Here is a 25,082-nt window from a genome sequence, read left to right as displayed (position 1 = left end):
ATCAGTAGGTGGCAATTCTACAGACAGTGGCTGTAGGGCAGTTCCTGGTCAATTTTGAGCAGAACTGTGGACTAGGGCACATAGAAAGCTGAACATGTGCACACACATTATCGGAAAGAGAAATAAAACCCGTTTCAAGCGTCCTCAGTCACGCTCCATATATCAAAGCGAGCACCTCCGATTTATTCAGTCTGGGGTAGTGGAATCGGATGAAGTTGTCTCCTGCACTGTGGACCGACAGGCCATTACAAAAAACTTGAACAGCTCAGGCACAGTCAGTAGTCTCTAAGAGATACTAAATGCATCCCCAGCCTATACTTCTGCATCACCATCATTTGCTGAGAAGTATTCCCCCTACACTCAGCCTCAATTTCCCCTTCTTTCCTTGTATAAATTATGGCTCCAGTCCTTAGCTGTATGCTTAAAGATAATACACTTTTGAATCCTCTTGCTGTCAAACGCCAAAAGCTCATCATGTGAATACATTAGGCACCAAAAATAAATAATTAATTACCTTACATCCTTCCTCCCTGGAAGCTCAGTCTTGGTCCCACAAATGTACTAGTAGAGAGGGGAGGGGAATTTGGGGGAGGGGTGGGGAAGTGGGGAGGGGTAGCTAAGTGGGGGATGGGTTAAAAGTGGGGGTCGTGGGGAGGCCACCAAGGGATGCACCTTCGTGAATAAATTTAGCAACAATGCAGACTGGTGTCATTTCAGCTCTATTCCTGTACTTGTGCGACTGCTAAAATCGTGCTACGGACATTTAGCATGTGGAGGTCAACATGGTGGGTGTTTTGTTTTCACTTATATTGCTATACATCTCATTTATTATATATTGGGTGAACCACTTATAAATTCCAGAATGAGTTATCCAGTCTGCAGTGGAGTGTTCGATCTTCATTTTAAATTTGTAAATTTTAAAGAATCACAGAAGAGATACTGTTGTTGTCGAGGGACTAGATTCATAGTCGAAAGAAGTAGAGCTAAACCCTGTTCATCCTGTTTGTGTTTTTAGTAATTTTACCAAGTCAGATTTTTTTGTCGAATTGAGCTATCCTTACCCTCACTGTGTATTTACTTTTATATTAGTGTGCTGTTTGTCTATATGAGTGGTGATTTTCTGCTAACATTAAATATCCTCATTTGCTGCTCTGAAAGAGGTGTCAAATGGAGATGATGTGTACATATTGAAAGTATCATGTCCAAAATTATCTTTAAAAGTGAAAGTATCTAACGAAAATTGTTTCTTTTTTTAATTAGTGGAAGTACCAAAGATACAATTTTTCCAAAATAATTATCCAGCAAACCTGCATCTGACTGCGTCTGGGAACTTGTTTCTTGCACTCCTCCATTTTGCTAGTAATGAAACATGTATTTGACGCAGCAATCAAGTTTAAGAGAATAATGTTGTTTGTGCAATGGCATTAAGATGGCCCTGATGTTTGCTTAATGAAATTATATCTTAACTTGAATAAAACAGTTATGCAATGGCATAAAATCATTTATTTGAAATAACTTTGCTCTAATAACTTTAGTTATACCAAAAACGATTTCAAACAATTAACTGTTCATATATATTGTATAGACGCTTCATTTTCTTTACATTCTTTCATTTGGTGGGTAACTTTACTACTCATTTACATATTCCATACAAGCAGAGGATGTGGATTATGATTCAGGCTCGTAGATTTAAACACAATGTTGATCTCAACATATATAGGGTTGTCCATTGATAGTGACTGGGCCAAATATCTTACGAAATAAGCATCAACTGAAAAAACTACAAAGCCCGAAACTCGTTCAGCTTGAAGGTGGAAACCAGATGGCGCTATGGTTGGCCCACTGGATGGCACTGCCGTAGGTCAAAGGCATATCAACTGCGTTTTTTTTAAAAATAGGAACCCCCACTTTTGATTACATATTCGTGTAGTACGTAAAGAAATATGAATGTTTTAGTTGGACCCTTTTTTTGCTTTGTGACAGATGGCGCAGTAATAGTCAGAAACGTAAAAGTACGTGGTATCACGTAACATTCCGCCAGTGCGGACGGTATTTGCTTCGTGATACATTACCTTTGTTAAAATAGACCGTTTACCAATTGCGGAAAAGGTAGATATCGTGTTGACGAATGGCTATTGTGATCAAAATGCCCAACAGGCGTGTGCTCTGTATGCTGCTCGGTATCCTGGACGACATCATCCAAGTGTCCGGACCGTTCGCCGGATAGTTACGTTATTTAAGGAAACAGGAAGTGTTCAGCCACATGTGAAACGTCAACCACGACCTGCAACAAATGATGATGCCCTAGTAGGTGGTTTAGCTGCTGTCGCGGCTAATCCGCACATCAGTAGCAGACAAATTGCGCGAGAATCGGGAATCTCAGAAACGTTGGTGTTGAGAATGCTACACCAACATCGATTGCACCCGTACCATATTTCTATGCACCAGGAATTGCATGGTAACGACTTTGAACGTCGTGTACAGTTCTGCCACTGGACACAAGAGAAATTACGGGACGATGACAGATTTTTTGCACGCATTCTATTTAGCGACGAAGCGTCATTCATCAACAGCGGTAACGTAAACCGGCATAATACGCACTATTGGGCAACGGAAAATCCACGATGGCTGCGACAAGCGAAACATCAGCGACCTTGATGGATTAATGTATGGTGCGTCATTATGGGAGGAAGGATAATTGGCCCCCATTTTATCGATGGCAATCTAAATGGTGCAATGTATACTGATTTCCTACGTGATGTTCTACCTATGTGTGATGTTCTTCCAACATGATGGATGTCTGGCACATAGTTCACGTGCGGTTGAAGTATTATTGAATAGCATATTTCATGACAGTTGGATTGGTCGTCGAAGAACTATACCATGGCCAGCACGTTCACCGGATCTGGCGTCCCCGGATTTCTTTCTGTGGGGAAAGTTGATGGATATTTGCTATCGTGATCCACCGACAACGCCTCACAATATGCGTCACTGCATTGTCAATGCATGTGCGAACATTACGGAAGGCGAACTACTCGCTGTTGAGAGTAATTGCCAAATGCATAGACGTTGGTGGACATCATTCTGAGCATTTATTGCATTAAAGTGGTATGTACTGGTAATCACACTATAACGGCATGTGTTCTCAGAAATGATAAGTTCACAAAGGTTCATGTATCACATTGGAACAATCGAAATAAAATGTTGAAACATACCTACATTCTGTATTTTAATTTAAAGAACCTACCTGTTACCGACTGTTCATCTAAAATTGTGAGCCATATGTTTGTGATTATTACAGCGCCACCTATCACAAAGCAAAAAAGTGGTCCAACTAACACATTCATATTTATTTACATACTACATGAATGTCTAATAAAAAATGGGGGTTCTTGTTAAAAAAAACGCAGTTGATATCCGTTTGACCTATGGCAGCGCCATCTAGCGGTCTAACCATAGCACCATCTGATTTCCCCTTTCAAGCTAGACATGTTTTGTTCTTTGCAGTTTTTTCCTTTGACACTTATTTCGTGAGATATTTGGCCTGGTGACGATCAATGGACCACCCTGTATACATTATTAAAAATTTAAGTCATATACAAAACTACAATTTCCGACATTTTTGTAGCACTAATCACTCTTACAAAAAATTTTTACAAAACGCTTACTGCATCAAAACTTGGACATACAAATCCTAACTCTGAACATTATCTAACAAAAACCATTTTGAAATCATTTTATAGCTTCTCCCATTAACGTGCTAAAGTTTGCTCTGTGTGCAACCTGAAAACTGTGTAGTGCAAATCCTACCTTAAAGCTGTCACTACACGTCTGCTTCCTCTGGGCACCTAGCTGTGACTACCGAGTTTTTCACTGTGCATGCCTGGCTCTCTTAACCATCAACGATCTTCCTATTCAAAGATTCCATCTTGCGGTTGGCAACTATCGACTATATTTTCTGGATCCACCCTGATCAGACCTTAGCACATACCTTTCAATATATGCATACCCTGACGACATAGCCGTAGGATAAACAGATACACAGAAGGTGCAGAAAATCATTGAGAAAATAGATAAATGGTGCATAGAAGACAACGTACACATAATCATAACAAAGATAGAAATGGTGATTTTCAGAAAAGGAGGCAAAACACCCAAGAGTGCGGAAATCAACATCAGAGAACAAAAAATAAAAATCTCATGAGACTTCAAATACCTAGTGGTGACATTGGAACCAGCAGCCAAATGCTTCACAAAACGTACAACAGAACGTGCAGCCCATGCAATAATAGCAATACAGGACATGAAAAACATCCGCCTTCTCAATTTAGAAACGGCCAAGAAATTATTGAACCCAAATATCTCGCCAACCTTGGCCTATGGGATGGAAATTATATGGGACCACTTGACAGAAAAAATCTAGATACAGTAGAAAAGGTAAAACCGACTTATCTAAAAAGAGCACTAGGTGTCTCAAAGACAACAAGATCTAGTCTAGTGTACCTGCTAGCGAGAGAGACATTCCTAACTGAAGACATCAAACTTCGATTGCGATGTCACACCAGGCCTTCCAGAAATCAACTGAAGATCATGGAGGATAAACGAGAAAAAGTATGGCCGGAGTTCTATGGCACTGATTTGCTCTGAGCACTTTGGGACTTAACATCTGTGGTCATCAGTCCCCTAGAACTTAGAACTACTTAAACGTAACGAACCTAAGGACATAACACACATCCATGCCCGAGGCAGGATTCGAACCTGTGACTGTAGCGGTCACGCGGTTCCAGACTGAAGCGCCTAGAACCGCACGGCCACACCGGCCGTCTCTATTGCACTGAAACAATGACGAACCGCTCATGGACAGCACCAAACTTTGAACTGTGACATGTCGTAACTAGATTATTTATTCACGGCTTTCATCATCTAATTTGCAAAAATAAAATTTATCACAACCCAACCACAACATGTGTGTGTGTGAACTGTGTAACGAAGCTTGTGAACGATATCACATAGAACTGGGCAGTATAAGAGTGAAATCTATAAATGAATATGCAAAAATGTAAAATGTTAAGCAAAGTAACGTATACGACTATCTGGCTGCAATTTTTTTAAATTCATAGCGGTGTAAATTCTGAAACATCCATCGTCCAATAACTTTTCCCCTGATACCATCAGCTTACAAATATTGGTCAGTAAAGTTTGAGAACTGAATTCCTTTAAGAAAGAAATTGTTTGAAAACTACTTGAGAACCAGGCACCAGACAGTTGCTTATTGTATGTTTGAATGCAGCCTCACCATGCAAGAAACTTCTCTCAGGAGTCCCTTAACTCTTTGGCAGATATTCTCTTTTGACATCAGTGCTATCTTATCAGTTGCTCCTTCTCTGATAAACTCCATCTTTACATGATTGGTAGACCTCATCAATGCTGCCAATGTCCAGAATGAATAACATGTCTTCTTGGGTCAGGTGAGTGCAAACTATTCAACCTTAACTTATAACGAAGAAACTGGATTTAATTTTGGTATCTCATCATAAGTGAATTAATTCTGACTTTTTGCAAGCAGTTGCCCCCTCCCCTCCCCCAATTGTTCTTGTGCATTTTTCGGTACTGTGTCAGAAATAATGAAGAATTTGAACACAGTGCTAGATAAACACCACATCATGGCAGAAAATACTATCGTTATATGCAGAAGACTTCTGGTTGCCTCTGTGATCTTTAGAAGTTTGACGGTGAATGTAAGAAGGAAACTTGAGGAGTCACTTGTTCTGTGAAAGCACCACTGTTGAGATGTAATCCAACATGACATGAGAGGTGGTATCTCCAGATAGGTAGAACTAACTATGAATTATTGTGTGCATTATGTAATAGCATGTGCCTGGGCTAGAAGGCTGTACACCATACACAGGGGCACTTGCACCAATACACTGCCATAGTCTTGCACCATGGTACACACTGAGCGCTGCTGCCTGGCTGCTGATTAGTGCTCAGCTAGTTACTGAAACCAAGGACACTCCAGCTCGTAATGAATGTGACAATTGCAGCAGCAAAACCACAGCAAGCCCACGTAGGCACATATAAAAACTGGTCGTCCGACCTGTCAGGTCATTGGGTGAGTGTGTCATTGAATCAGCATTCATCACAGAGTCGGCTTCTGCCTTGAGGTCGGTCGCACTGCTCCACCGTATCCTGACAGGATCACCAACCAGGGAGTCCAGTCGCCACCTGACGGGCCAGGGGTGGCAATGAGGCCCTCCTCCCTGTCTCACCTACCGGCGCCATTCGCCGCCAGTCGTAAATGGGCCATGTAAGCCTGCTGCATCAGCGCTGACGTAGCTGGCCACAGGACAGGGATGCTGATTATGCAATGTATGGCAAATTTAAAAAGAGGGAGTGAGGGAGAAGTGAATGATAAATCCCTTACCTAAACAATATTTCGCGTCTCCATACTTCCTCTGTGTTACCACAGATGACGTGTAACTGATCTCATTTGTTAAAAGATTGCAGTGCACATGAGGCACCTATCTGCTTTCACTTCCTTGAGTGGAATGCTTAAGTTCTAGCTGAAGCTCACCAACCTGCAGTCTTCTGTAGTTGTTGTCCCCTGCGCAGAAAACAGCATGTAGGTCGTGAATCCATGATCTTGAGGCTGTATGAGACTCTTAGCGATGAACTGTTGTTTTAGAAATGATTAATTTCCAATCAGTTTGTTTCTATGGGATACACTCGCTTTTTATTAGCAGAAAATGAGGAACTGTACGGTTCCTTTTTAGAGTAACAAATGACTTTAAACTACCTCTTTAATTATTTTTGTTAATTTTCCCTGACAAAAACAACTCACACTTAACCTATATATTTGCTACACACAGTATACAAGCCCAACGCAGTCTGACTACTATACATTGACAACATGACTTCCAATAATTAACACATAAGAAATACACTCCTGGAAACTGAAATAAGAACACCGTGAATTCATTGTCCCAGGAAGGGGAAACTTTATTGACACATTCCTGGGGTCAGATACATCACATGATCACACTGACAGAACCACAGGCACATAGACACAGGCAACAGAGCATGCACAATGTCGGCACTAGTACAGTGTATATCCACCTTTCGCAGCAATGCAGGCTGCTATTCTCCCATGGAGACGATCGTAGAGATGCTGGATGTAGTCCTGTGGAACGGCTTGCCGTGCCATTTCCATCTGGCGCCTCAGTTGGACCAGCGTTCGTGCTGGACGTGCAGACCGTGTGAGACGACGCTTCATCCAGTCCCAAACATGCTCAATGGGGGACAGATCCGGAGATCTTGCTGGCCAGGGTAGTTGACTTACACCTTCTAGAGCACGTTGGGTGGCACGGGATACATGCGGACGTGCATTGTCCTGTTGGAACAGCAAGTTCCCTTGCCGGTCTAGGAATGGTAGAACGATGGGTTCGATGACGGTTTGGATGTACCGTGCACTATTCAGTGTCCCCTCGACGATCACCAGTGGTGTACGGCCAGTGTAGGAGATCGCTCCCCACACCATGATGCCAGGTGTTGGCAGTGCGTGCCTCGGTCGTATGCAGTCCTGATTGTGGCGCTCACCTGCACGGCGCCAAACACGCATACGACCATCATTGGCACCAAGGCAGAAGCGACTCTCATCGCTGAAGACGACACGTCTCCATTCGTCCCTCCATTCACGCCTGTCGCGACACCACTGGAGGCGGGCTGCACGATGTTGGGGCGTGAGCGGAAGACGGCCTAACGGTGTGCGGGACCGTAGCCCAGCTTCATGGAGACGGTTGCGAATGGTCCTCGCCGATACCCCAGGAGCAACAGTGTCCCTAATTTGCTGGGAAGTGGCGGTGCGGTCCCCTACGGCACTGCGTAGGATCCTACGGTCTTGGCGTGCATCCGTGCGTCGCTGCGGTCCGGTCCCAGGTCGACGGGCACGTGCGCCTTCCGCCGACCACTGGCGCCAACATCGATGTACTGTGGAGACCTCACGCCCCACGTGTTGAGCAATTCGGCGGTACGTCCACCCGGCCTCCCGCATGCCCACTATACGCCCTCGCTCAAAGTCCGTCAACTGCACATACGGTTCACGTCCACGCTGTCGCGGCATGCTACCAGTGTTAAAGACTGCGATGGAGCTCCGTATGCCACGGCAAACTGGCTGACACTGACGGCGGCGGTGCACAAATGCTGCGCAGCTAGCGCCATTCGACGGCCAACACCGCGGTTCCTGGTGTGTCCGCTGCGCCGTGCGTGTGATCATTGCTTGTACAGCCCTCTCGCAGTGTCCGGAGCAAGTATGGTGGGTCTGACACACCGGTGTCAATGTATTCTCTTTTCCATTTCCAGGAGTGTATGAAACTACCTTCAACTCTGTTAATTGCATGAGCCAAGACTCTCGTCTTTTCATGCTGTATTTTGTGTCCGTCTGTCCATAAGAAACCCTTTTATTATTATTATTATTATTAATTGCATATGAGAAACAGAGTATATATATACATGAGAGAGATACATGTATACTGAAGGAATATAAGTGGGCAACATTGCAAGATCAGATGAATAACCGGTGTAACCGTCAGAATATTGAATGAAAAGATGCAAACTTGTATGCATTGTGTTGAGCAGGTGCCGGATGTCAGTTTGTGGCAAGGTTGGTCAATACTTCCCTATCCACTACCTAACCACAGTATCTTTTGCCGAGGGCGCAGAGCGCTATCAGCGATATTAACACATTCTATAGCGCTGCCAACATACAAACTGGGTACTTATAATTTCCATTCTTCAACAAATTAATGAACTGCATTAGTATCACACTGTTCTCAACTACGTGTTTGTCTTCCAACACTGCCAAAAAAGATCTATCTTACGCAGTAGACATTGCTAACCAAGTTTTAATTGATACCACGGCGGACAACATGTCCGTCCTCCGAGACTGCCGAACGAGCTCTGATCTTACAGCCCAACCACTTCGGACGCCATTCAAGTTAGGCGCGATCCGAATATCCGAACTGCTTCGTCTGCCTTTTCATTTCGCAGTTGTTTCTTATTCTGCTGGTGATTAATACTGTTGCGGCGGCGCGGTTCTTTCCGTCCCTTTACGACGAACCTGCACCTACCTGTGAACATTGTCTCAGCAGATCATCAGTAAGGAAGCCGAGCGAAACCTACTGTACTTCGACGTGAACCAGGCTGCAATGAAAATCACTAAATCTACGTTTCGGGAGAAAGTTTTCACACGAAATGAAAGGTTGGAAATTTTGTCCTTAATTAATATATTCTGAAACTTAGGTGAACAAGTATCACTGCCAAGCCCGTGCTAGTCTTAGCACAGTCACTCACAATCCCTTTCACTCACGTTAGCAAGTTTATGGTGTTGCATTTCCCGTAAACGTAATAGCTACAAAAATACTGATTGTTTTTGATCGAGAATGGTCGCCAAATATTAAATCTATCGGTATCAAATGCAGTCACAGTTTTTAGCCAACGACCTGCTCAGTACGCCACGCGGCATATATGTCTTTTCTCGTCACAAAATTCACTTAAAAATTCCGAAATTTGTACACGCCCATCGCAATAATTATGCCGTCACTTTACCACACTTTTGATGTATGAAACACTGCTAGATCCGGCAACGTATCGTTTCCATTGGAATTACTGCTTCACGCGTTCGAAATGTTTCATGGCTAGGCTCCCACTCCTTTCCTTCTATACCAGCAGAAAAAGGCGCGCGAAGAATATTGCTTTACCATTGGTCAGTTTACTCAACCGCCAAGAACAGAACAACATTCTCCCGCGTCAGTTCGCGCTTTTCATCAATAACCAATCGCAAAATAGTAAACCTAAAGACTGCTCTTTTTACCGACATAATTATCTAATATTCTGAAGTTTTGCTTATGCATAAATTTATTTATTATTGTTATTTATACCTGAATTAACTTTCCCTTTACCATAAACTTACTTTACAAATTTATCTACAAAAATCCCCTTTGTCCATATCCATACTTCTTCGAAATGTTCCCTCACTAAATCCTACTACATAACTCGTTAAACAATTATCTTCATATTAACCTTAAACCACACTCACGCATCGTTCATACTGCTAAAACACATTTAAAACATTTTACATACACAAAAAGACATAATAACACTTCATGAAAAACTAGAACAGTTTATGAAAAACATTCTATAACTTTAGTGCCCTCTAGTGGGAACAATCGAAACTAAAATCATAGTCCCCCTATTCAATGTTGTCCTCTATCGGCTGATACATAAACTACGTGCGCGTGCAGTCTCGCGTCACCATCTGTCACTATCCAGCTCTGAGACCCATCTCCCACTAAACCGCCTCCAAGACAGGATCGGTATGCGACGCTACGCCTCACTCTGAAATAATGGAATGATAGCTCGCTATTGAGAGATGCTTTAAATATGACGTTCAAGTACGCTGTTTGGCTTGTCTAATATTAGTAATAGAAGATTACCATTTTGGCGCGTAGCTTCCGAACGCAGCAGCCAATCGCGGAGAAAGACCACAATTTAGGCGGTTTTTCTCACGATACCCGTACCGAACAAAGCATCTGTCATCGGCAGCCCACACCAAATCAGGTCATATCGCAACTGCTGCCTTCCCAACTGCTATAAAGAGAGCTTATTGCAGCTTAATAGGATGGCTTCAAAGCCAGAAATATTACAAAGGTCGCCCCATGACTGGGCAGTGCTGTGTGTAGCAGCCGCCTATGATCTACTACAACGTTTCACTGCCGGTCTGTAGGTTGAGGCCTACCTTCCCGTGCTGTCAAATGTGGACCTGAGCTTGTAAGACAAACTGTTGGAATAATAAATGCATTACCATGCCTTTGAATGGCTTCTAACTCACCCCAACATGCCACCCTCCACCGAAGCACGCCCAGCCTCCCTACAACTGTTCGACCATGTCAATATGTCATGGTGATCCGCTGACGTCTGAGGATGTGTCCAATGAACCGATCCCTTCTTTTAGTCAGGTTGTTACTCAATGCACCCATCTCTTCTTCACCATTCTTCTGTAGCGCCACAATTCAAAACTCTCATTTCTCCTCTTGTTTAAACTATTTGTCGTAAATTTTTCACTTCCAACATTGCTACACTCCAGACAAATACCTTCAGAAATGACTTCCTAACACTTAAATCTATATTCAATGCTAACAAATTTCTTTTCTTCAGAATGGCCTTTGTAACCATTGCCACTCTATATTTTACATCTGCTCTGCTTTGACCATCATCAGTAATTTTGCTGTTCAAATAAAACTCATCTACTACTTTTAGTGTCTCATCTCGTAATCTAATTCGCTCAACCTCACCTGATTTCATTTGACTACACTCCATTACCCCTTTTGCTTTTGTTGATGTTTACCTTTTTTCCTCCTTTCAAGATGTTGTCTATTTCATTGAACTGATCTGCCAAATTCTTTGCTGTCTCCGACAAAACTAAAATGTGTACTGCAAATGTGAAATTTTTCTCTGTCTTACCATTATATAACCAATCTGAAACGTTCTGATGTGTCCCAGTCTCTTCCACATATACAGACTTCTTTCGTGATCCTTAAATCAAGTGTCAGCGTTTATTAAATTATGCTCTCTGCGGAACTCTGCCAGGTGGCTTCTTCTTTCACTTCTTTCCCACCCAGTCTATAATCAGCCAAAATTTTTCCTTCTCCTTCCTTTCCCACTATAGAATTCCAGACCACAATCACAGTTAAATTTTCGGCTCCCTTAACTATTTGAATAACTTCCTTCCTCTCATCATACATTTCTTCATTATCTTCATCATCTGCAAGGTTACTTGGCATATTGTAACTATCTTGGTTACGATACTGTATTCACCATGCTGTTCACTGTTCATACCATCATACCAACTTGATTTTATATTTATAGCCACGTACTCACATGACCAGAACTTCTATTCCTTCTGCACCGAACTTCACTAATCTCCACTAAATCTAACTTCAACCTATCCATTTCCCTTTTTAAATTTTCTAAGCTACCTGCCCAATTAAGACATTTGTCTCCATAATGCTGAGCGTAGTTGCAGGGGCCTAGGATGTTGCAGATTGTTTAAGATGAATTATGATCTCATCAAAAGTAAAGTGTGTCCCAACTCTTTGGTGTCAAAATAATGCAGATGATATAGCACTGCAAGAACAGAAAGTAGAAGCATGGAATCATTGGTATGAAATGAATAACAAGTTTTTGTTGACATTAAAAGCTCTAAAGCTTATATCAACAACTTACTGCGGTCGATTTTTTTAAAATAAATTAAACTGCACTCAAGGGCAGAATTGGGATACTGAATAAAAGAAATTGCAATATCTTAAATTGTATATGTAGGAGAAATTTGCAGATTACATAAAAGGATTAGGAGTACCAGTCGCAAGAACATAAAGAAGTTGTCACAAACATTTATTTTTGTAAACAAAAGTGCTTTTAGTTCTCAAATACAGTTTACAAATTACTTGTACTCATGAAAAGAGAATAATAACGCGCCCATTATCAGTTTCAAGATTCTGATGATCGTAACTAGGGTTTTCAATCGTGGTTGCCATGACACAACCGCAACTAATAGGCAGGCTTAGAATAAAGAGCTCTATTGCACTTCACCAGGCGGTGATCGGACATATGGTGTCGCGGCGGAAAACGCATTGGAGGTCGGGTGGTCCCATCTCCTGCCTTTGGCTGCGGCTAGAGCGGGCTGTCCAGCGTTGGGGGAGGCGGGAGACTTTCAGAAGCAAAGTATCACCTGTCGATTCTCGCCAGGTGGTGCCTGTTATCCTGTCTCCGGCGACAAGTGTCCCTCAAGGGCGTCTCTTTGCGTTCTCCAGAGCCGTCTCTCTGGGCATGTCTATTTTTTTCTACTTTATTGCAATATCTTTGGCATTAACTATTTAGCGAGAGAAATGGCAAACAAAATCGTATTACATCATAGGCATCAGAAATAACATTAATTAGAGTTAAACTTTATGGCACATTTTGGACATTCACACACTCAGCACAGTATAACATCACGACAACCCTGGATCGTGTGTGTCTGATCTACAACTGGATATCCGCTTCTTGCGAAAAACGGGAATATTAACATAGTCCACTGTGAAAAGCTGCCGAAACTGGTCTGTCACAGATGCAGGTCGGCGAATTCCTGCTCTGATCAAGACCCTGAGAAACTTTCGGCGATATCTGCCATAGCATGAACACTCTAGTATCACATGGTTGAGATCTGCAATCTCATTTGCGTGGACTTCGCAGTATGGTGATGGCTGAACTTTTATCCAATAAAGATGTGAAGTATAACGGCTGTGACCTAGTCGGATGCTCGTTATAGTAGTGGAATCATGCCTAGATAGCTTGATTTGGGAAAAATAAATTTTTCGTGGCATACTAGGCTGCACTGCGGCACATGGTCTTCCTTTAGTCTGTTGTGAGAAGTCCTACGTCTCGGACCATTCTTGATGACTCTTTACTCTCGCAACAAAATTTGTATGTGGAAGGCAGGCAGTATATTCTTGCACAGATTTTCATCGTCTGTCAAACCGCTCCCTGCCAGTTAACGATTGTTGTTCTGTGCCCTGCCGACACGTCCATTTGCCACCTCTTCACCCCCCCCCCCCCCGCCCCACCCCTCTGCTAATGGGTCCATATTGACAGTGTGCTGGGCGCGGTATCGCTCCCAGAATTCTCTCAGAAGGGTGCCAGACACAGACGCTATAAAGGCTTTTGTAGCAAGCGTCCCTTCGTCAGGCAAAACTGCGGTTGTCTTCTTATCTCTAGTTTTACAAGATGTTAGAGTCTGCGCCACTTCCCACATCTGAACCGTAGAGGACAGCACGTGGGCACTAAGGAGTTTTATTGCCACGGAGGGTCCGTCACCTGAGGGCCGAAAGATACAGTGCAACTGGGTTCGTGTCTTACACCTTGGAGCGGAAAGGGGGGCGGGGGAGGTGGAGCAATGACGGCAATTGTTCTCTGAAGACGAGATCTCGGAGAGTGGGTGCATTACAGACTTAGGTCATAGCAAACGTGCAGACTGGCGCCCACCAGTCTCAATGCTAGTGTTACAAGGTAACAACTCGTTTAGAATCATTTGGCACCAATACTAGTAGTCGTTAATTGTGAAGGGGAGATGTAGCAGCTGCCCCATCAGTACCTCTCCACACCGTATTCTTCGAAGAGCTCATTTCACTGGAGAGTTGACAAATGCCGATTCGTGGGCTTTCCGTCACACGATCACACAGTTTCCTCAAATTCTGCTGCGTAAACAATGCTTTGTTGACAAACTTGTCCACCTGTCTGTGGACTTGACGGCCCAGTTCCTTCTAGGTTTCTATCGAATTCCATAAACTTCTTCTACTTAAAGTGACAGCTGTTGCGAAAATTTTCTCTGTTCATTCGTCAGAATATTATGAGATATGTTGAATATGATAAGTCAGAAAGTGTCATCACACGAGTAATAAATTTATCTGTCCGCGAGACGTGGACAGTTAAGAGATGGAACCCCAAGGACATCGCAAGCAAAACACATAGAGGGAGAAAGACCGAAATCGACAAGAAAGCGTAGAAATACATACGAGGATCATGGAGAGGAGGAGGGAACATACGAGGTAACGGAAAATTAAGAAGAGAAAAGCGATTACTATCGAATGATTCTGTAGCCGTATACATGGATTCACTGGAACCGACTGTAGGCTGCAGTGATTTTTTGAGAAATAGGTTACCGACTAGTAATTTGAACGCCATGGAAGACGTACGACAATGGCATTACAACATTAATTCCCTAACAATAATTAATGATTAATAGCAGTCTTTTGTAGTGTGTCAAGAAATTGGATAATTTTTCCATGGTCTAGTACTCCCTGAATGCTCCAAGAAACTAATTAATGTAACAGTCCTGAAATGCCCTGCTTAACCTGATAGAATATATTGTGGAAAGGAGCCAAAATAAGGGGCTGTCAGTTACACGCGAACATACAACTTTATTATTTGATCAAACATTACAAGAGCCCAAAAAATTTTTTTAAACGCACAGCATTAATCTTAGGGACTTAATTAACGGCTGAAAGCCACTTTAATTTAAAAACGGCTGAAGGCCAATAACTTAAAACGCAAGCATAATCAGAAATTTAAAAGGTAAGCCTTATCTTAAAAAAGTTCTTTAGTTAGGCTGAAGTAAACAAGTTAAATTCAAATCGGCTGAATGACGAACACTTAAAACTCCAAAACATTAATACATTTTTTTAAATACCAAAGTCCTTTCGTGAAACAGTTCTTTAACTTAGGCTGAAGGGCTTACGAACAAACAACTGAAAGTCAAACCGGCTGAAGGCTGAAGACTTAAAAATTCTATAGTTTGAAGTAAACAAAGAGCCCTGCAGCCAAGCGACTAGCCCGAGGTTTGGTGTTCTCGTAAAGATAAGTTATTTTAGATTATAAAACACATAGATTAGTACTGATTACGTGGTAAATAAGTGTATTAGTGTGCCGTTTAAGTGTACCATTAAAGGTTTCATTTCTCATTACGTAATATAGCAGAAAACGCGAAAAGACCGTACAGTCGTATTTTCTGTTTACGTTCTGCTGCAGCAAATCTATAGAATTTCGTTTAGTTGTTCCTTGCTCTCTCCAGCAATTTAACTTAGCGTACCTCTTCATTATTTAACTAGCATTTCCGGAAAGTAGCGTAAAGTTTAACTTGTTGTTTCAGAAACTTTGCACTTTTGTTTTTGTTTACACACAGTTGCGTATAGGCCATATTTGTGTAACCATATTTTCGTGTTTATCTGTAATTTAACTGACTTATTCTTAATAAATTATTACGTTTATCATGAGTGAAAAGTGCTTGACTTGCCGTAGAATTGTTAGGTCGGGGCTTTGGTGTGATGGGTGCTGTAGTTTTTTCCATGTGGGTGACTGTAGTGGCGTGGGAATAGGGGAAGTAAATGAGACTCATCAGTGGTTTTGTAGGATTTGTAGTAGAGATAGGAAGATACTGGAACAGGAGGGGAAAATTGCTGCCCTTCAGGCTGAGTTAGACAAGGCCAGGGGAGATCTTGACAGGTTAAGGAGGGAGAAGGGTAAAGAGAGGTGGGAAGTGGCAACAGGCAACAGGAGGAACAGGCCTAGAACTTTGTCTGACAGCTTTATGGTGAATGTGGAAAATAGATTTGACCTGTTGCTTCAGTTAGAAGCTGGTGAGCCTCAAGCAGTTACAGGTGTAGACAGGGCACAACAAACTTTCAGCAGCAAATTGAAAAGTAAGAATGTAGGGAAATCAGTAAAGAGAAAGAAAGTGTTGTTGTTAGGTAGTTCCCATGGAAGAGGTGTTGGCCAACTCTTGCAGGATGAACTAGGATCAGAATACCAGGTCACCAATTTTTTTAAACCTAGTGCTGGTCTGGAGCAGGTGACAGAGGATTTAGGATCACTTTGCAAAGATTTCACTAAGGAAGACACCGTGGTTATAGTGGGTGGGGCAGGTAACAGTATTGACAGAGATCCTGGGTACAGCATAGAGTGTGACCTGGCGAAGATTGCATCAGCATCGAGGCATACCAGTGTTGAGTTTGTATCTGTTCTTGGGCGCCATGACCGACCTCATTTGAACTCTTCTGTCAAGAGAGTTAATTTGGAGCTGGAACGGCTGCTCATGTCGGGTGCGGGGTCACACATTGGTGTGGTTCATGTTGATTCTGTCAGTAGGTGGGATTATACTAGGCATGGCCTTCACCTCAACAGGAAGGGGAAGGGTAAATTGGCTGGGGAAATAGCAGGAAAGTTAAAGGGGGGAGGCACTGTCATGAGTGGTAAAATACCAGTGGTTATAGGATTCAGAAAAGACCCTTTTTTAGGGTAGGGAGGACAGAAAGAAAACAAATTTTAAGAGAGGTTAGAACTGAGACAAACCTTCAGTTTGAGAAAGAAATCAAAAAACATAATTCCAGCTTATTACATCAACATAAACAGCCATTGGTTAAGAATTTTCAACTGTCAGCAGATATTTTAACTCCATCCAATTTTAAGTCAGTCAATGTGAAATGTCAGCTATCTTTATTGCATCAAAATATTCGAGGACTGAGAAATAAAATTAATGAATTAACTATCTGCATAGATGAATTAGAGTCTTCAAACCCAGCTGACATAATCTGCCTCTCTGAACATCATGTGACCACTGGTATAGAACTTTTAAGTGTTACAGGGTTTAGGTTAGCATCTCACTATTGTAGATCAGAAATGGAGAAAGGAGGAGTTGCCACATTCATCAGGAACTGTCATAAATTTAAGAACATAGACATTCATAAATTTTGCCTAGAACAGCATATGGAAGCATGTGCAACAGAATTAGAATTTCACAAAAAATCTTTCATAATATTAAGTGTATATCGAGCACCTGCAGGTAACTTTAATCTGTTTGTAAACCACCTTGAAGCTGTACTGGCCCATTTAACAACCAAAAACAAAGAAATAGTGGTTGCTGGTGATTTCAATGTAGATTTCCTTAAAGACTCTCCCAATAAGAACCTATTTGAGTTAGTAACACTATCATTCAACTTAATTCCCACAGTAAAGTTCCCCACTAGGATAACCACTTGCTCACAAACAGCCATTGATAATATCTTTATAGAAAAGTCAAATGAACAAAATTATGTTACAAAACCAATAGTCAATGGCCTCTCAGACCATGACATGCAGTTCCTTCTGTTAAATGTTAATACTGAACAAGATATAAAATCTGTTAAATCTGAGCTCAAGAGGGTAATCAGTAAGCCAAAAATTGATTATTTTAGGACACTCCTCAGAGACATTCACTGGACTGATGTTTACAGTGCTCATGGCATGAATGAAAAATATAACATTTTTGCTAATAAAGTGCTTACCTTATTTGAACACTGCTTTCCCCCAAAACTTACCAAGGTTAGAGCAAAGTCTACAAAGAAGCCATGGATTACTCGAGGAATAGGGGTATCTTGTAAAACAAAAAGAAAACTGTATCTGTCAATCCGAAACATTTCCAATGTTGATGCTATAGCACATTATAAGAAATACTGCAAAATATTAAAGACTGTAATACGGATGTCAAAGCAAATATATTACAAGGAAAAGATAGTCATATCAGATAACAAAATAAAGACAATATGGGATATAGTGAAGGAGGAGACCAGTAGAACCAGACATGAAGAGGAACAAATAGCATTAAGAGTAAATGATGCATTGGTGACAGATGTGTATAGTGTTGCAGAACTTTTTAACAAACATTTTATAACTGTTACTGAAAAGATGGGGTTGTCAGGTTCGGTAGATGCTGCTATGGATTACCTTAGACCAGACATTTCAAGTAACTTCCATAATATGAATTTGACCCTCACTACCCCAACAGAAATAATGTCCATCATAAAATCTTTAAAATCAAAAACATCTAGTGGGTATGATGAAATATCAACAAAGTTAATTAAAGAATGTGATTCTGAGCTAAGTAACATATTAAGCTATCTGTGTAACCAGTCGTTTATCAGTGGAATATTTCCCGAATGGCTGAAATATGCTGAAGTTAAGCCACTGTTTAAGAAGGGAGATAAAGAAATAGCATCAAATTTCCGTCCAATTTCACTGTTGCCAGCATTCTCAAAAATTTTCGAAAAAGTAATGTACAGTCGTCTTTATAACCATCTTATCTCAAATAACATACTGTCAAAGTCACAGTTTGGATTTCTAAAAGGTTCTGATATTGAGAAGGCTATCTACACTTACAGTGAAAATGTACTTAATTCATTAGACAAAAAATTGCAGGCAACTGGTATATTTTGTGATCTGTCAAAGGCATTTGACTGTGTAAATCACAATATCCTTTTAAGTAAACTAGAATATTATAGTGTAACAGGAAATGCTGCAAAATGGTTCAAATCTTATGTCTCTGGCAGGAAACAAAGGGTGTTATTAGGAAAGAGACATGTATCAAGCTATCAGGCATCATCCAACTGGGAACTAATTACATGTGGGGTCCCACAAGGTTCCATTTTGGGGCCCTTACTTTTTCTTGTGTATATCAATGACCTTTCATCAGTAACATTACCAGATGCCAAGTTTGTTTTGTTTGCTGATGATACAAACATTGCAATAAATAGCAAATCAAGTGTAGTCTTAGAAAGATCAGCCAATAAAATATTTGTAGACATTAATCACTGGTTCCTAGCCAATTCTTTGTCACTAAACTTTGAAAAAACACACTACAAGCAGTTCAGAACTTGTAAGGGGTGTCCCAAGAGTATATGTCTAACATATGATGACAAGAAGATAGAAGAAGTGGACGGTGTTAAATTCTTGGGATTACAGCTTGATAATAAATTCAACTGGGAGGAGCACACCACAGAACTGCTGAAGCGTCTTAACAAATCTCTGTTTGCAATGCGAATTTTGTCAGACATAGGGGATATAAAAATGAAAAAGCTGGCATACTATGCTTACTTTCATTCCATAATGTCATATGGGATTATTTTCTGGGGTAATTCATCAAGCCAAGCTAAAGTTTTCCGGGCACAAAAACGTGCAGTAAGAATTATATGTGGTGTGAACTCAAGAACATCCTGCAGAAGCCTGTTTAGGGAACTAGGGATACTAACTACAGCTTCCCAATATATTTATTCCTTAATGAAATTTGTCATTAAAAATATATCACTTTTTCAAACCAATAGCTCAATTCATGGAATCAATACTAGAAATAAGAATAATCTTCACAAGGATTTAAAGTCACTTAGTCTTGTACAAAAAGGTGTGCATTATTCAGGAACACACATTTTCAATAACTTGCCAGCAGCCATAAAAAGCTTAACAACCAATGAAATTCAGTTTAAGAGAAGCCTAAAGGATTTATTGGTGGCCAACTCCTTCTACTCCATTGATGAATTTCTGAGGAAAACCAACTGATTTGTATATAAGTACAACATATCTTCTGCACAATTTCAGTGCAGTAATGTGTTCACTGAAAATTTGTGTGTGTGTGTGTGTGTGTGTGTGTGTGTGTGTGTGTGTGTGTGTGTGTGTAAGTATAATCTAACTTCTGCACCATTTCAGTGCAGTAATGTGTTCATTGTAAATAAGTATTACAGTAGTTGTATTACATGTTTCTTACCTTATAAATAAATAAAAAACTTTTTTATTTTAAATTCAGTGCAATAGTATTTGTAAAATGACTCTTAGTGTTCATTAAAAAATGACGATCATTCCACTTGGGACCTGTGGAATGGTACATTAGCTTATTTGTTTTAGTTTAAATATTTGTCATGTATTGTTGTTTTTCTGACATGTTCCACATCCTGGAGGACCTCCTCGCTACGGATCAATTGGAATGAAAGTAAATCTAATCTAATCTAATCTAATCAAAATGAAATTCAAATGGACTGAAGGCTGAAGACTTAAAAATTGATGTTTCTTTTTTGAAATGCCAAAGGGCTTACGCGAAACGGTACCTTAAACTAGGCTGAAGGCCTTAAGAGTAAAACAACTCTAATTACAAACACAAAACCGGCTAGAAGCCAATGACAAGAACAAACTAAAAAAAGGCAGTCCACACAAGGGCGCGCAGATGTTCGAGGGTCGGCCTGTAATTCAAACACAAACGGTCGCTTAGGTGAGACACGCAGTTGGGGCAACCATTCACGATCCGACGACAAACCAACCGAAAGACAGTCAACAGACTCGTGATCAAGATCAGTTCCGCTCCACACTTGGACCAAAATTCGAACAATGCCAACAGCGGAGACTGAAACAACAACCAGAACGGATCACAGACAACCAATAAACGGTGGACGACCCAAATGCACGTTGTATAATCAGGCAACCGACCAAACGGCCAAGCAAGGTCGTTGCCATTCAAACGTGTGTGTCGGCCAACCCATAAGCGATCGCCGGCCAAATACACGTCGTCTGGCAAGACGACCGACCGATGCCCAAACAAAGTCGTCGCCACTCCAGTCATGTGTGTCGGCAACCGTCGGGCGAGTCATGGCGGTCCAGACCTCACTGCTGCCGCGTCCCCACTGAACTTGTGCCGCGTGCCAACTCAAACACTGCCAAGTCCGGACTGCACTGCTGGCGCTTTCCAACTCACTTCATTGCGCGGCCCGAACTACACTGGTCGACACACGACGACCGGGAAGTAACAGCAGTTCAGAAAAGGTAATATGGCAGGGCTTGTATCGATACACGCTGCTGCTGCCGCTCACGGGCAGGCAAAGCAGCAACTCATTGACACAAGTAATTGAAACTAACATAACGAGGTGGCAGTATGGCAAAAACAGGATGTTAAATAAGAGATGGCATGAACACTAGCCACGCACGTCTCAAGTTCCATGTGATACAAATCGTAGACATCACTTTAAAATATTTTCTTGGACAGCATCGCATGGAGGAAGCAAAGCGTAGGAGATGTGGAGAACTGACTGTCCCTATGTAGGTTTACATGTCTCTTGTGCTTCCACTAGATATGTAAGAACATTTTTGTGCTAGCGATCAGGATAGGAAACCGTACTACAACTGCAATACTAAATGTACAAGTACATCGCAAGAAAAAAGGTAAATCAAATTATGCTACCAATTATATGGTGGTTGGTAGGGTATTAGGTAAGGTAGTTTAGGATACCTGCCTGTCAGGATACTAGTGACAAGCGATACTGCTGGGTCAGTTCAGCCGTGGTTGCCATGAGCGTATACATCTGCTTTTGCTGGCACCAGAACAGATCATATATAAGAAGTGTAACATTTAATTAGAAATTAGATGTAATTGTGATTTAATTTCTCATAAACAAATTACTATGTACAGCTTGAAGTAAATTATTGCTGTAAGATTCTGCAATCGATTTAACAACAAAGACTGTAAACTACAATTATGCTATTTCTATTTTTATGCAGTAGCTATCATGGTTTCTGATTTACACTAAATGGCATAACTTACATGGATAATAAATAAACGTATTTACATTTGTTAGACTTTGTGGACACTTAAATCAATGGATGCAAATGTTTTTAACAGTTAACGCTCCATCTTAGGCAACGAGTCACAATTTGTATGTCACAGCCCATCATTTATTGTTTTTAAAATAGTGCTATCGATGTCGATGCGGTAGACAGTTCTTTGTTATGAAAAATAAGCACGCACTTCACACACATTGTTTATTAAATACTAGTACCAATTGAAATTTTCAGGGTATTACTTCTGTTATCTCAGTGTTCTCAGTTTAGGATCCTGTAACGTCTTATAAATCTTTGGACATTCTGGACAACTACTATAACGGTACATAAGGATTTGAGGGTGACAGATACACATCATCGTATACCAGCCAATTTACTTACTTTCTGATTCATACACTGGGCTGCTACACATACTAACATTCGATATGAGCACCTTTGTGGCTGTAATGATACATAAGTAATATTATACAGTATCAACCCAATCTATTCCCACATAGTAGATTGGAAACCTCCTCAGATACTCTGCAAAGCTTGGACATGATGCGCATCTCTGAGGATCCTACGATAAAACGACACACTTTCAAAGTTAACGTATTAAAAATCTGTATTAAGAACTTACACCAGTACTCTCTCAGCTCGTCGGTCAGATCTGCAGAGTACGGTCCACATCCCAGAAACTCGTCCGCTGATGCTTCATTCTTGGGTAGGCCGCCATTTGCACCAATAAGGAATCGGTTCTTATCACTAAACACAACTTGGCGCCGTTGAGCGTGCAGTATTCGTCTTATTCCATATACTCGGACTCGACTGTGAGGCGAAACTTGGCGGATGGAGTACTCATTCGTAGCTTCCAGTGATTTTAAATTTTATTTGGCTTAATCTTCTGAAGTATGCCGTTAACGATCTGGTACAAATATAAAAAAATTCTATGTAGAAGCATGACAATACAGAGGAACTGCATACCAATGTATTCGAATCGGCATTATCAAAAGCTCTCTTCCAGTCTTCAAATACTATATAGATAGGTTTACCTATCAGTCAGTACTGCGTGGCTTATTCCTACGTTTCTCCGGAATTCAAACTGACCGATCCTGAGCTCGGTTTCTATCAATATTTCTATTCAGCTATAAATATCTCACTTTAGTATTCTGCAGGCATGGTATTCACAGTTACCAGAACGTGCCTTCTTTGGAACTGTAATTATTACATTCTTCTTGATGTTTGAGGTTATTATATCTGCCTCATATGTCTTGAACATTAAGTTGAAAGCCCGAAGCTCGTGGTCGTGCGGTAGCGTTCTCGCTTCCCGCGTTCGGGTTCCCGGGTTCGATTCCCGGCGGGGTCAGGGATTTTGTTTGCCTCGTGATGACTGGGTGTCGGGTGATGTCCTTAGGTTAGTTAGGTTCAAGTAGTTCTAAGTTCTGGGGGACTGATGACCATAGATGTTAAGTCCCAAAGTGCTCAGAGCCAAAGCCATTAGATTGAAAATTTCTCTTACGCTCGTCTTTTCCTAAGGATCTCAATGGGTCTGAGGGAAGGCCACTTCGTCTACTCCCGGGGACTTGTTTCAAATTCTTCTCGCGGTATCATCCCTGTCTACCATATTCACCCTCTTCTTCTTGTCTCTTGTAATATTGTCGCAAAAATCGTTCGTTTCTTATAGTCCTTTGCTGTATAAATTCCTTCCACTTTGCAACCTTTCCTTGTTTGCTTGGTACTGACTTTCTATCTGAGTTTTCAATAATCATACAGATGATCCTTTTTTTGGTAATGGTTTCATTAATATTCTTATAGGCAAGTCTACCCTTGTCGTAGAGTCTGCAGCTTAGATTATTTCCTGTATCTCTTTCTACATTTCCATTTTGCAGCTTCTATCAGTTTAATGTTTAGACTCTGTTATGTAGTTTTTGTGTGTTTCATTTGCATCAATTTTATGTTTTCTTTTTTGGTCGATTAAATTTAATATCTCGTGTGTTATCAAAGAATTTCTACTGGGGCTTGTCTTTCTACCTGTTTGATACTCTGCTGCCTGCATTATTTCAACACTCACCCCTTTCGTCTTTTGTTGTATTATTCCTTTCTCTTCCTTCAGTGAATCGTTGTCTAACGCTATCAGCAGCACCTGCTACTTTCACTTTATCCAGCACCCATTTGCTAATTTCCGCTCTTCTTGCAATTTCTTCAAGAATTTAATGGATGTGATTTGTAAAATGAGACAATAATGGATCTTTCCATCTATTAATGCCCAAAAGGTTGTTATCTTCAGGGTTAACTGTCAATACCTTCACCAAGTGTCTCTGCTCTGCACCTCTTCTTGCATTTCTCGACAATCTTACGGCGTTGCGACTTCTCTACTATATACAACGCACCTTCCGCTAACAGCTTTATGGAGCTTCCGGCGTTATCTGATATGTTATTTACGTAGGAGAGGTGTTCAATAGGTAGTGGAACACATTATTTTTCTCGCCCAATTTCCGTTGAAGAAATGCGGAATTCGTTGTGGGAGTATTCCCTATGCGGCCAGTGTAGTTTCATGAAGATCCGATAAGTGGCGACGCTATACGTAGCCTTCAAAATGGCGTTTGTACCGGAAGCCGAGAGCTGTCACTGAGTTTTTTTCTGCGGAAAACCAGAGTATCGCAGATACTCATAGATGTTTGGAGAATGTCTACGGAGACTTGGTAGTGAACAGAAGCACAGTAGTCGTTGGGTAAAGCTTCTACAGTACTGGAGCGTTCAAAATGGCTCTGAGCACTATGGGACTTAACATCTGAGGTCATCAGTCCCCAAGAACTTAGAACTACTTAAACCTAACTAACCTAAGGACATCACACACATCCATGCACGAGGCAGGATTCGAACGTGCAACCGTAGCGGTCGCGCGGTTCCAGACTGAAGCGCCTAGAACCGCTCGGCCACCAGCGGCCGGCTATTGGAGCGTGCGGACACTCTTATTCGAGCACCTCAGTGTAGAACTGGACGACGCTGTTGGTGGTGCTGACACAATCGTCCACCAGTTGGGGTATTCAAAGGTGTGTGCCCGCTGGCTGCCTGCCGCCTAACAGAAGATCATAAACAGCAACGAA

Source organism: Schistocerca americana, chromosome 5 (assembly GCF_021461395.2).
Source record: "Schistocerca americana isolate TAMUIC-IGC-003095 chromosome 5, iqSchAmer2.1, whole genome shotgun sequence".
Classification (NCBI taxonomy): domain Eukaryota; kingdom Metazoa; phylum Arthropoda; class Insecta; order Orthoptera; family Acrididae; genus Schistocerca; species Schistocerca americana.
Note: the sequence above shows the minus strand (reverse complement) of the source record.